Below are 12,384 nucleotides of genomic sequence, written 5' to 3' on the forward strand. Positions count from 1 at the left end.
GTCAAGTTATGATCTCAGGATCTTGGGATTGAGCCCTGAGTTGGGCTCTGCTCTTAGCAGGGAACCTGATTAAGATTCTCTCCCTCTGCTGCTCCCTCTGCTCAGCTGTCTTTCTTTCACTAAAATAAATATGTAAATAGGTATACACACACACATATATATATATATATATATATATTTTAGTATATCATATATATACCAATATATGATAAAGGCTAGTGTCTAGGATATAGGCAGAAGAACTCTCTCAGGTCAATAATAAGAAAAAAATTCAAATTAAGAAATGGGCAAAACATTTGCACATACACTTCATCAGAGAAAATATACAGATTTCAAAAAACACATAAAAAGATTCTCAATATCCTTAGTCATTAGGAAAATGTAAAACAATACCACAATGAGATATCAATATATAACCATTAAAATGATTAAAATTAATTTAAAAAAATACCAAGTGCTGGTGAAGATGCAGAGTAACTGGAACTCTCATTGCTGGTACAAATACAAAATGTTAGAGCCATTTTGAAAAATAGTTTGGCAGGTTTTTTTTTTAACAGGTTAAATACGTATTTACCATGTGATCCAGCCATCCCATTCCTCGGTACACAAGATAAATGAAAAACCTTTATATAAAGGTTTATATTGGCTCTATTCATAGTCTCCTAAAACTGCAGATCATTCAAATGTCAATTAACTAGTGAATGAATAAACTTCCCATTTTACTGTGGGATATCCTTACTATACAATGGAATACTACTAAACAATAAAAAGAAATGGAATATTGGTACATGCAACAGCATGGATGAATCTCAAGTGCTTTATGCTTTATGCTAAGTGAAAGGAGCCTTTATGTAAAATACTACATACTGGATGATTCAATGTCTAAGGTATTCTGGAAAAGACAAAAACATGGAAGCAAAAAGGATCTCTGTAACAGCTTCAAAGTGATAGGAATTTTGCAAAGGGGAACAGATGAAAGATGTGTTCTATATCTTGACTGTGGTGGTGGTCTCATGGCTTTGTGCTTTTGTCAAAATTCCTCCCCAATGAAAGGATCATTTTTATTACATGTAAATGATCCTGCAGTACATCTGACTGCAAAAAAGAAAAAAAGAAAAAAACAACTGCTATTATGAATAGTTATGGTGTTTTTTACTTTTTAAAGAGCAGTTTTAAATTTATAACAAAACTGAAAGGAAAGTACAGAGATTGCTCATATATCCCCTGCCCACACACATGGATAACCTTTCTTATTATCAACATCAGTCATCAAAATGGTACATTTTTTTAACAAAGGATGAAAACTTCATAATTGAAAAATTAGTTCACTTAAAAAATACCGTAAAACTAGAAGACAGTGATGAAAAAATTGACAACACATACAAATGAAGATATACATACCATGCTCATGGATTGAAAGAATTAATATTGTTAAACTATCCATATACCAAAGCAATCTACAGATTCAATGGAGTGCCTATGATGATCCTAATTGTATTTTTCATAGAACTAGAACTAATAATACTAAAATTTGTATTAAACCACAAGACCCCAAATAGCCAAATCAATTTTGACAAAGAACAAAGTGGGCGGTATCACATTCCCAGATTTCAAGTATACTAGAAAGGTAATCAAAGCTGTATGATATTGGCACAAAAATAGATCGGTGGGACAGGATAGAGAACCCAGAAATAAACCCACACTTGTACAGTCAATCTACAAGAAAGGAGGCAAAATATTCAATGGGGAAAAGACAATGTCTTCAACAAATAGTGTTGGGAAAACTGGACCACTTCTTAAAACCATACATAAAAATAAACTCAAAATGGATTAGAGACCTGAATGTGAGACCTAAAACAGTAAAGCTTCTTAAAGAAACACAGGCAGTAATCTCTTATATATCAGTTTTAGCATCATTTTTCTAGATATGTCTTCCCAGGCAAGGGAAACAAAAGTAAAAATAAACTATTGAGACTATACCAAAATAAAAAGCTTTTGCACAGCTTTTTACTTACCACATATAAGTGAAATCATATGGCGTCTATCTATCTCAGTCTGACTTATTTCACTTGCACAGCAAAGAAAACCATTAACAAAATAAAAAGGCAATACACTGAATGGGAGAAGATATTTGCAAGTGATATATCTGATGAGAGGTAATGCCCAAAATATATAATAATCTTATACAACTAAAATCACACACACACACAAAAACCACCCAAATAATCCAATCAAAAATGGGCAGGGGACCGGAATAGACATTTTTCCAAAGAAGACTTAAATATGACTGGGGGACCTGGATGGCTCAGTGGGTTAAGTGTCTGACTCTTGATTTTGGCTCAATTCATGATCTCAGGGTCGTGAAATTGAGGCCTGCATTGGGCTTTGCTCCAGCAGGTATTGGAGCGTGCTTAAGATTTTCTCTCTCCCTCTCCCTCTCCCTCTGCCTTTCCTCCCCCTGCTTGCATGTGCATGCTCTCTTCTCCCTTAAAAAAAAAAAAAGACATATAAAGATGGCCAATAGACACATGAAAAGATGCTCAATTTCACTAATCATCAAGGAAATGCAAATCAGAAACCCAATGAGGTATCGCTTTACACCTGTCAGAATGGCTAGTATCAAAGAGAAGAAATACCAACTGTTGACCAGGATGTGGAGAAAAAGAGGAACTCTTGTACACTGTTGGTGGGAATGTACATTGGTGCAACCACTGTGCACAACAGTATGGAGGTTCCTCAAAAAATTAAAAATAGAATTACCATATTATCCAGTAATTACACTACTGGGTATTTGCCTAAAGAAAATGAAAACACTAATTTGAAAAGACATATGTACCCCTATGTTTATTGCAGCATTATTCACAGTAAGCAAGATATACAAGCAACCTATGCGTCCATCGATAGATAAGGAAGGTGCAATGTGTGTATGTTTATATATATATATATATAAAATATATGTGCAGTATATATTATATATTCAGTATATATATCCATATATATAATTGACTATTGCTCAGCTATGAAAAAGAATGAGATCTTGCCATTTGTGACAACACGGATGGACCTAGAGGGTTTTATCTAAGTGAAATAACTCAGACTGAGATAGATAGATGCCATATGATTTCACTTATATGTGGTATCTAAAAAAACAAAAAACAAAACAAAACAAAAAAAAACAAAACAAAAAACAGAAACAGACCCATAACTATAGAGAACAAAATGGTGGTTGCCAGAGGAGAGGGTGGTAGGGTATGGTGAAATGGGTAAAGGGAACTGGGAGGACCAGACTTCTAATTATGGGATGAGTAAATCATGGGAACAAAAATGACAGAATAGGGCATATAGTCAATGGCATTGTAATAGTTTTGCTGGGTAACGATGGTAGCTACACTTGAGGTGAACATAGCATAATATAGAATTGTCAAATCTCTATGTTGTACACCTGAAACTAATGTAACATTGTATGTCGACTGTTCAATTCACAAATACCAGAAATAAATTCATAAAACAAGAAAGGTTTTAGTAGCATGGTTATTGTCCAAGACACTCAGATTCCTGCTGAATATGTTTCTGACTAATATTAACTTTAGAGAGGCAGAAGAGTCAAAGGAAAGAATCATAGGAAAACATCTGAGTTTTACTGGTTAATTAATAGAGAGGTTGTATCTAGTGAGAGAGCTTACCCATGTACTTTCCTTCCTCCCCCGAAGCAGTGGGAACATCCTTATTTTGAGGTCCCAGCCAAAGTCTTCTTGACTGGTATTCAATCCCTCAACTTCAGCATTATAAAAATTAGCTAAAGAGCATGCCAGCTGTGCTTGCAGTGTCTTCAGAACTCTCTCCAAATGCTAAGAAGAAAGAGTGGACATCCTTTATTGACACACAGGGTTAAATGTTTTTTGACATTCATCAGGAGGACATCTATAGAGACCCTTCCCTACTTCTGCAGGTGCTGCAGCAGAAAGAAAATTCACGGACTGCTGATCGCATCGGCTCCACTGCCCCTTCATTTGCTTTCCTTCATCTGCAAATTTCCCCAAGCCTTTTACTGAAAGCTGTCACACTCAAGTTTCCAACCTTTCCTCATGAAGCCTCCCGTAGGTCTCTAGAGGACCTAGTCTTACACTTTCAAAGAATGTTGAACAAATTACAAAGATCTATTTTTCATACTGGCTTTTAATTATTTTTGAGCCTCTCAAAAGCAGATCCATTGCTCATTTATTACTGTGTTCCTGGCACCTAGTACATTACCTGTTGCATGAAAGATAATCAATAAATAGCAGTTTATGAAAGAATGAGAATGATCCATCATATACAGCTCAAGAAACCTATAGCCTTGAATTATTTGTAAGAGACAGGAATAAGTTTTTGATTGTATAAGCAATTAAATGATGTGCAAACATATACTTTTAATGAAAAGAGTTTAGACAATATTGAAAGATTTATTCCAATTGAAAAATCACATGGTACACAGAGTATCTAGTTCCATCTGAACCATTTCTCGTCAGTACACTTGGACTAGTGGCAGTGAAATTGCTTTCAAATGAGTACATGATTTTACTTAATATTAATTATTTTTTTATTTTCACTCTTCTAATAACACATGCCTTTATAAAACTGAAATACTTTCTGCTGCTTGGAGAAAAAATATTTTGTGGTCTACTTCGTTTTGTGTTCTGTTCTGACTTCTAGTATAGCTAGTAATTGATATTCAAGCAGCTTCACAAATGTGAGGGAACATTCTCGCTAATGCTTTCAAGAGATTTCCACTTACTGAGACCGACAATCCTGATAATTCTCAAGACCATATAATATGCTTTTGTAGCAATTTTATACACATGTATACCTTTATTGTTTTAAATTTTAAATATTAATGACTTAATTGGTACAGTCATTTCAAAATTTTAAGATATATAGAAATGTCAAAGAAAAGAGTATGTCTATCATCAAGAGTCACCCAGCTCAGAAATAATGATTAATGCCAGTGCATACTATTCCAGACATTGCTAGATATTTCTAGAGCAGGGTTTCCCAACTTTGGTGTTCCTGACATTTGGCCTGTTATGGATGGGGGCTGTCCTATGCCCTGATGAACATTTAGCAGTATTCTTGATCCCAACTCACTAGTAGCACCTTTCCCCTACTTGTGACAACAAAATATGTCTCCAGAAATTGCCAAATGTCCCCTGGGGGCAAAACTGCCTCAGGTTGAGAAGCACTCTAGACAAAAAAAAAGAAATAGAAACAGAGGTTGAGAAATAAGTTTGCAAAACTTTATTAATAGAAATTGACAGAGAAAGAAGAAGCCAAATTGAAGCCAAGGGGATTGCTTTACATTATTTATATATCTCATAAATATATGTTCAACTTGAATGATCCCACTAAACTTTAAGAAAAGATGATAAAAATTTAAAAGGCTAGAGAGTCACTAGGTTTCATATTAAACTCATTTTTAAATTTTAGACAGTATTGATCTAGTGTGAAAAATGAGAAAAGTAACACTCATTTGTCCTCTCCTTTTTCTCCCTCACCTGCCTTTTTTTCTAGTTTTACTGTTATATCTATAGTTGTTTATTCTTAATGCTAGCCACTAGTTTATCATCATAGCCTCTCTATTCTTGAATGATTTTTTATTTTGATTTATTTCTTCTTGGATTGCATTGTCAGGTAGCTGATGTTTTCTGTTTTTCCTCCAGAAAGACCCATGAGTGTTGAATTTCTTGAGTTTTCATGTGCTTGGGAATATCTGTTGCCTCAGAACTCTAAACCAAATTTTGCAGGTTTAACTTTATATTATTGTTTTGGTAAAAGCTTTAGTAAGAAATAATTCACATGCCCTACAATTTACCTGTTTAAAGTATACAATCTCATCATACGTTAGTATATTTAATCATTTTGGTATATTACAGAGTTGTGCAGCAATCACCATAACAAGTTTTGGAATATTTTCATCACTTGAAAAATAAATGTAGTCCCGTTGAGCAAACATTCTCTGTTTCCCTCCCACTCTGACTCCAATCCTAGTCAACAACATTTACCCCCCAACAGGGTGCTTTCCCAGTCAACAACAATGTAGATGAAAGCACAGAATATGTGGCCTTTGTGACTGGCTTCTTTCGCTTAGCATGCTATTGCCAAGATTTATCTATGTTGTACCATGTAGCAACACTTCATTATTTTTTATGTCCGGATAATATTCCATTGTATGGATAGACTACATTTTGGTTACCCATTGATCAGTCAATGGGTTGGTATCATTTTTTAGCTAATATAAATAATGCTGCTATGAACATATGTGTATGAGATTTTTTTGTGGACACATGCTGTCATTTCTCTTTTCTCCTATATAACCCATTTATCTTGAGTATATTTCGAGGAGTGGAACTTCTAGGTTATAAGGTAACCTTACATTTGAACTTTTTAGAAGCTGGTATAACATTTGCTGGGGGGGTGGGTATCACACTGTGACTTTCTCCATTTGTACATATTATCCTCCTTTTCTGTCTGCACTGAGAGATGCAGTCATCCTGTCTTCCACAGCTTTTCTAGATATCTTTTGGCTGATATTTCATTACAAAGTAGGGCTTTATTTTTATTTTTCCTCAAAAGAGTTTGCATGTACTTTATTCTCAAATTTTTTTCAAATTTGAGAATGTCTGCCTGGTGCTTTAACACAAAAAATGTAGGCTACTTACATTTTCTTTCTCTCAGAAATTTGTGGACAGTGCTCCGTTGTCTTCAGATATTGACTATTGCTGTATTCTGAAGCCAAACTGATTTTTTCACCTTCTAGATGACTGGCTTTTTCTAACCAAATACTTTAAGGAATAATTTCCCCTAAAGGTCAGTAACCTAACAAGGATGCATTCAGTGTTGTGCATTGGCATCAATTTTTCCTGAAATTGGATATGATGTGGTAAAATATAGAAAAGTTTAAAGCAGTTGGTTGTTGCAAACATGATCTAAATTTCTGCTCTTGGTTCATTAATTTGAACAAAGTAGTCTTTTCAACCCTGGCATTTGAATTTTTCTAACTTTTTATTCAATGTATTTCTTAGTTAATTCATTGTGTTAAAATTTTATGTCACAAGAACCCCCCAAAACTTCCATAGTTAGAAAAAGTTGTTCTAAGTTTCTTGTTCTAAGAAATTCTTGTCAATGAAATTAGTTTTTTCATTTTGTTTGCATCGACTTGTTCAGCTGTCTGAGAAATCACAGCTGCCCAAAATGCATTAAATAATCAAAGGTGCATGTAGGCAATAAATAACATTGCAGAAGTTACATTCATAGACTGGAGAAAGATATTGACTAGTGATTTGGTTAATTTCTCTTCCATTCGACAGAGTTCTGTTCCATTTGACAGACTACATGTAAACCATTAAAAAGAGTGAGATCAATTCCATTTCAACAGATAATCATATGATTTTGCAAACTCCACTTTGTCTGATAATCCTGTACCATTAGGACATTCTTTTTAATTTTTATATTTTTATTTTCTTTCCTTTAGTTTTCTTTATTTAATTTTCCTGAGATTTATTCACTTTTTTACCCTTCCCTCCTTTTCCCCTTCCTTCTCTCTCTTCTGTTCCCCTCTTTCTACTTGTTAACCAAAGAACTTGAGTGTATTTATTGAGATACATACAATACAACCAAACTGAGAGTGATTAACCTTTCTTATTGCTACTTTTCCAAGGAAATCTCATAATTTCACTCAACAAATATTTATTGAGCCCATACATTGTACTATGCCTTCCCCACATCCCGAGAGAAAGAGAGAGCACACAAAGTGAACAAAATAGACAAAAGTTATCTGCATTTTTGGAGCTTGAGTTCTCTTGGGGGGTGATAGGCAATATATAAGTAAAATATATGGTATAATAGATGCTAATAAGTGTTGTGAGGACAATATAAATGAGGTGAGGGGGTGTGGGATTGAAATATTTAAATAGAATGGTCATAAAATTCGAAGAAGATGGCATTTGAATAAAAATCTGATGGAAATAAGGGAGCAAGGCATGTGTATATCTATGAAAGAGTACTCTCAACAGAGGAAGAAGCCAGAATATCCATGCAGAGATGGGAGTATAGCTGGTATATTCATGGAAGAGCAAGGTGGTTGAAATGTGTGCAGCAGAGTGAACAAGGAATAGCAGAAGACATTAGAAGATCTGGTAGTCAAATCATAGAGGATTTTGAGAGGTCTTTATTTTTTAACTTCAGTGAGACTGGAAAACAGAGAATTTTGAGTAGAGGATTGGTGTGATCTAATTTACATTTTAATGAGATTTTGTAGGAAATGTGGAAGCAAGAAGGCCATTTATGAGACCATATACCATTCCAGCCGAGGGGTCATGGTGGCTTGGGCCATGGGCACAATGACAATAGTTGAAGTATGGGAATAGTTCAAAAAGAGAGGCAAAACAGTTTGCTGATGGATCAGTGTAGATCGCGGAAGAGTCAAGAATAACACCATGGTATTTGGTCTAATAACCAATTGGAGGCACAGAATTGGCATTAATCAAGAAGGAGAAGTCAAGGAATTGCAGAAGAATATAAAGAACTCAGTTTTTGAACATATTAAAGTTGAGATGGAGGTGTTCAGGTAGAGATGTGGAGTTGTTCATTTGAGAGTTCCAGTCTTCAGATATGTATTCGTAAGTCATCAGCATATTTAAAGCCATGAGATGGTGGGCCAGCAAGAGTTATTGTGGATGGAGAAGCATAATAGTAAGGGTTGGTGGCATTCTAATACTAACAGATTGAGGAGGTAAGGAGGAAGAAAGAAAGAAACAGAATTATAGCACTAATGAGAAAGGCAAAAGAGTATCGGTATTTCTGGATCCAAGTGAAGAAAATGTTACAAGGAGGGGAAAATAATCAGCTGTGTTAATTGTTGTTGATAGGTTAAGTAAGATGAGGACTGAGAATTGACAAAGGATTAGTAACTAGAATATATAAATAACCCTCTGAAATCAACAGTGTAAAAAAATAATCCAATTAAAATATGAATTTTATGGATTAAATTGTTTCATCACCTCCAAAGTTTATATGTTGAAGCCCTAATCCCAATGTAACTGTATTGATTAGGGTCTTTAAGGAGATCTTTAAGTTAAATGAGGTTGTAAGGGTGGGGTCCTATTTGATTAGACTGGTGTCCTTAATATGAGGAGAAAGAGACACCAGAGAGTTCTCTCTTCCCACCTGTGCACAGAGGAAAGGCCATGTGAGAAGGTGGCCATCTGCAAGCCAAAGATGTAATGGGTAAAAGACAGGGAGAGAGATTTCACCAAAGGACCACAGATGGCAAACACACAAAAAGATACTCAAAATCATTAGCCATTAGGCAAATGCATATCAAAACCACAATGAGATGTCACTGCATACCTTTCAAATGGCTGAAAAAAGAGAGTGACACTGAATTCTGGTCAGGAGATAAAGAAACCTGATCACTCACACATTGGTGGTGTGGTTGTAAATGATATAGCTACTCTGGAAAGGAGTCTGGCAGTTTAACAAAAAGTAAAACATGCAACTCTCATATGACTCAGGGATTGTACTCCTGGGCATTTATTCCAGAAAACTGAGAATTTATATTCATACAAAAAGTTACACATAGATGTTCACAGCAGCTTTGTTTATAATAGCTGAAAACTAGAAACAATCCAGATGTCTTTCAACAGAATGGTTAAACTAAATTTCCATATATGGAATATGGCTCAGCAATAAAAAGGAATGAGCTACTGACACACACACCAGCCTGGTATATCTTCAGAGAGTAAATCTGAGTGAAAAATATGTTAATCTCAAAGTACTACATACTGTATGCCTTTATTTATAGAATGTTCTTTAGATGACATCGGAGAACTGATTAGGGGTGAAGGCAGGAGGGAAGTGGGTGCAGCTATAAAAGAGAAGCATGAGGAGTATTTACAGTGATACAGATGTCATGCCTCTTGACTAGTATCAGTGTCCACATCCTGATTTCAGTACTGTACTATGGTTTTGCTAGATGTTACTGCTGGAGAAAACTAGCTAAAGGGTACACAAAATCTTTCTGTAGTATTTCTTAAAACTGCATGAGAATCTATAGTCATCTCAAAACAAAAATTCTAATGAAAGAAATTGTATTTCTGGCTCTTTAAAATGAGTCTTACACATTCAGAAAGATCCACTTAACTAGTAAATTATCCCTTGCCTTGGTGTTTCTATTTACCTTTAAGAAAGGTAGTGTTAAAAAAATATAAATAAATAAATAAATAAAAGAAAGGTAGTGTTACCAAACTTACCAAGTTATATACATTAAATGTGTACAGCTCTTTACGTGTCAATCATATCTCAATAAAGAAAGAAAGGTAGGGTTAGCATGTCATATACATTCTGCTTTTAAAAGTAAAACACAGTGCCTTAAAAATAATAGCTTTTCAAATTCTGTTCTTTTTTTAAAACAGCTTTATTGAGATATAATTTATATACCATACAATTCATGTATATAAAATTAACTTTTCAGTGTCTTATAGTATAGTCACAGCATTGTGTAACCATTACTACAATCAGTTTTAGAACATTTTTGTTACCCAAAAAGAACTCTGCACCCCTTAGCACCTTTAATTCTCCACCTGCCTTTTCTCCTCAGTCCTAGAAAACCACTGCTCCACTTTCTGTCTCTATAAATCTGTTATGTTTAAAGGATAATCCATTCGTGATAAAAAAAAGTTTAGCAAAAGGAATATTTTTAAAATTACTTCTAATCTTGACATTCTACTAAGTTAATTTCCCTAAATGAGCTCTTTTTACTTTGTGTATGGAATTAAATCCTTAGTACATCATCTTCTTCTCTGCAAATAACAGTATGGATCCCATTAGCCACTACATTTATTTTTAATTTTGGAAAGATAAAAGGTGGAATTCCCAAAGGAATCATTTCAAATATTTGGTATCCTATACTGAATTTAATTGAAAACATGTTCATTATTAATAACTTAAAATTATTTACAATTATTAATTACATAGAATAACACATCATGATTTGTTTTTGTTGGGCTAATAAAAGGGGTTTAACTCTCCTGACTAATCGAGCAAGTGATTGCATTCAAATCCGTTAGGGGTGCCTCTTAAGGATTTTTAAACCACCTTAGCCAGGAACTCTCTCTTCAAAAGACCTGCAGCTTCCTGCTGGTGCCTGCCTGCTGGGCTCTGCTCTGCCTCCTGCTCTTTCCCCTCCTCTCTGAGGCAGTTCACATTCTTCCGGGTGCTTCTAAGCACAGTCTGTACAGAGCTGAGGTATCATATGCCGTAAGAATTATTTGAACATGGAAATATTGGCCTTTGCTTTCTTTATGATTGTTTTGAATTAGCAGCAATTTCTTACTCCAATAAGATGTTCTCTGGTTTTTTACCTATTGTGAATCTGTACAATGAGGTTTGCTAACTAGACAAAATAGGCACAATTCCGTGTGTGAGAATGTTTAAGCTACCTAAGGTAATACATTTTTTTTTCATTGCTATAAAAGCATTCATTGTAAAGATAGCAGCAGTTCAAAGAATTGTTTTACTGTTTCAGCCAGTCCCCTGAAGCCTTTCGATAGGATGCTTTATTGGGTTAGTTGTGATTTAAAAATGAAACAATTGAAATACTATGTCTTAAAATGATATTATCTAATTTAGACCTTTAAGGAATTCTGTGTTCTTCTTTTTAATCTGACCAAATGTATAAGATTCAATAATATTCTGTAATTTAAAGTTACAACTTTAATTTTCATGTGTAGCACATTTCAACAGAAGGTATTTAATCCCTTCTAGAAATAGGTCAGGTAATAACTTTTAAGAACACAAATGCGTTGTTATCCCTGACTTGATATTTTGCATTTTCTTGCATTCTTTCCTAGAGATCAAAATGTCTAAGCGTAGAAATAGCTGTAAAATGGAAATAAGGACTAGGCTTGGCAAACTCAGATAATATACAGTTTCATTTGGCTATAGGGGAAAAAAAGCCCTCAAAGTATATTCTCAGCTGAATAAATTCAGCTCTAAAATTGTTCACAGATGAGCTGAGAATTGACTTTTGAATCAAGTCCACAAGAAAAACAGAAAAAGTAAAATAGATACAACCACTGCTTGTTTGGTCCAGAATTTATAGAAAAATAAATTAAAATCTAAGGAATAGATAGAGGCTGAGTCGAGTTTGTGATTTTTAACTCTAGGTATCTGTTCCCTGCTAACATAATGAACCATTGTTTTGAAATTACTGTTTTCTAACTTTAGTGGATCAATACGTCTTCCAGGAAGGTAATTTAGATAGAATTTTAACCAATGCTGTGAGTGCGTATAGAGACAGTTGCTTAAAACTCGAGATATATATTTATATTTGATGTGTCGAGAGCTTGC

At 34.5% G+C, this 12,384-nt stretch overlaps 1 protein-coding gene across 1 annotated transcript in view; it reads left to right on the top strand.

The window, feature by feature from the left end:
* The window catches only part of CNTNAP4 (contactin associated protein family member 4), a 241,907-nt gene that overhangs the window by 191,505 nt on the left and 38,018 nt on the right, over nt 1-12,384 (top strand). The gene's annotated exons all lie outside the window — the stretch shown is intronic.

The sequence above is a fragment of the Canis lupus genome, chromosome 3 (assembly GCF_048164855.1).
Source record: "Canis lupus baileyi chromosome 3, mCanLup2.hap1, whole genome shotgun sequence".
In the NCBI taxonomy this organism is placed as follows: domain Eukaryota; kingdom Metazoa; phylum Chordata; class Mammalia; order Carnivora; family Canidae; genus Canis; species Canis lupus.